Below are 2,606 nucleotides of genomic sequence, written 5' to 3'. Positions count from 1 at the left end.
CTCTCCTTCCACGCGGCGCTGCCCGACCCGAAGCCGCTCGGCGCCCCGTCCCCATCGCCAACCACCGCCATCGCCCGACGCCGCCCGAAGCTACCTCGCCGTCCTCCTCCTCTACATCGCCGGACCTCATCGCCCCGCCGCACGTCGTCCCCGTCCTCCACCTCGCCGGACTGCGCCCGCCTCCCCGATGCCGCGGCGACGCCTCGTCCCCATCCTCCTCCACAATGGTCGCCCCCGAACCTCGCCGCCCCGCTTCTCTTCAACGCTGGTGAGGCCCTCGGCCTCTCCCCCCCCGATCTGTGTCGCCGGCGCCGTTCACTGCCCGCGCGCGCATGACCCCGCGCTCGCTGCCCTGCTCACCAGCCGGACCTCGCCGTCCCGCACCACCGCAGCCCCCTGCTGCCACCGACGCAACCACCATCGCCCCGCTCGCTGTCTCTACTCGAGACCGCCCGCGACGACCCCGCTGGCCACCGTGGCCATCTGCGCCGGCCTCCCGCTCCAGTTCCTCCCCTCCGCCGCTTCCCCTGACCGGCGCCGTGGGAGCCGGCGGCCGCGCCGATGGCCTCGCCCGATCCCCGCGCCTGGGCTCGCCCCAGTCGGGTGCGCCCCTGTCGGCCACGCCCGCTGCGCCCACTCGGGCGTGCGCCCGCACACCCGCAACCGCTAAGGCCCCTCTGGGCCCATGACAAACGGGGCCCGCGCCCTAGAACAAAAAAAGGGATTTTTTTTAAAAAAAAATAATAAATAAAAAAAAATAAATAAATAATTAAAATGATTAAAATATTAATTAATTAATTAAAGAATTAATTAAATTAATTAAACCTGGTTAGACTAATTAATCATTTAATTAACCTGACTAATCTACTAATTAGATTAATTAATTTAGTTAGTTAGTTATCAGTCAATGACATGCGGGACCCACCGTCAGGTTGACCAAGTCAACCCTGTTGACTGCTGACGTCAGCATGACATCATGCTGACGTCATAAATTCATTTTTCGAATTACTTAATTAATTAATTAAATTCCAGAAATTAATAAAATCTTTAGAAAATCATATCTTTTAATCCGTAACTCGGATTAAAATATTTTCAACATGAAAGTTGCTCAGAACGACGAGACGATTCCGGATACGCAGTCCGTTCGTCCGCCACACCCCTCTAACCTATCGAACCCGCAACTTTCCCCCTCCGGCTCCTCTGCCCGAAAACACGAAACACCGGGAATACTTTCCCGGATGTTTCCCCCCCTTCACCGGTATCACCTACTACCGCGTTAGGGCACACCGAACACCGCGTATTGCCTTGTTATATTTTGTGATGCTTTGTTTGCTCTGTATTCATTATTTCTTCCCCCTCTTCTCTCCGGTAGACTACGAGACCGACACTGATGCCACCGAGTACGACTACGTCACCGACGACCCCTCCTTGTCTGAGCAACCAGGCAAGCCCCCCCCTTGATCACCAGATATCGCCTATTCTACTCTATACTGCTTGCATTAGAGTAGTGTAGCATGTTACTGCTTTCGTTAATCCTATTCTGATGCATAGCCTGACATTGTTGCTACATCTGTTGATACCTTACCTGCAATCCTATATGCTTAGTATAGGATGCTAGTTTATCATCATTGGCCCTACATTCTTGTCAGTCTGCCTTGCTATACTATCGGGCCGTGATCACTTGGGAGGTGATCACGGGTATATACTATACATATATACATACTATACAGATGGTGACTAAAGTCGGGTCAGCTCATTGAGTACCCGCAAGTGATTCTGACGAGGGGGCTGAAAGGACAGGTGGCTCCATCCCGGTAGAGGTGGGCCTGGGTTCCCGACGGCCCTCGATTGTTACTTTGTGGCGGAGCGACAGGGCAGGTTGAGACCACCTAGGAGACAGGTGGGCCTGGCCCTGTTCGGCTTTCGCGGATACTTAACACGCTTAACGAGATCTTGGTATTTGATCTGAGTCTGGCTACGAGCCTATACGCACTAACCATCTACGTGGGAGTAGTTATGGGTATCCCGACGTCGTGGTATCAGCCGAAGCACTTCAGACGTCAGCGACGGAGCGGCGCGCGCCGAATTGGACTGGAACGCCACTAGGCTAGGTCTGCTTTCGGCCGCCCACGCAACGTGCAGGTGTGCTCAGGGCGATGGGCCCAGACCCCTGCGCGCTTAGGTTTAGACCGGCGTGCTGGCCTCTCTGTTGTGCCTAGGTGGGGCTGCGACGTGTTGATCTTCCGCGGCCGGGCATGACCTAGGAAAGTGTGTCCGGCCAAATGGGATCGAGCGTGTTGGGCTATGTGGTGCACCCCTGCAGGGAAGTTTAATCTATTCGAATAGCCGTGATCTTCGGTAACAGGACGACTTGGAGTTGTACCTTGACCTTATGACAACTAGAACCGGATACTTAATAAAACACACCCTTCCAAGTGCCAGATACAACCGGTGGTCGCTCTACCTCAGGGATATGAGGAGGGGATCGCCGGGTAGGATTATGCTATGAGATGCTACTTGAAGATGCTACTTGGAGGACTTCAATCTACTCTCTCCTACATGCTGCAAGACGGAGGCTGCCAGAAGCGTAGTCTTCGACAGGATTA

This window comes from Triticum aestivum, chromosome 2B, assembly GCF_018294505.1.
Source record: "Triticum aestivum cultivar Chinese Spring chromosome 2B, IWGSC CS RefSeq v2.1, whole genome shotgun sequence".
NCBI lineage: Eukaryota > Viridiplantae > Streptophyta > Magnoliopsida > Poales > Poaceae > Triticum > Triticum aestivum.
Note: the sequence above shows the minus strand (reverse complement) of the source record.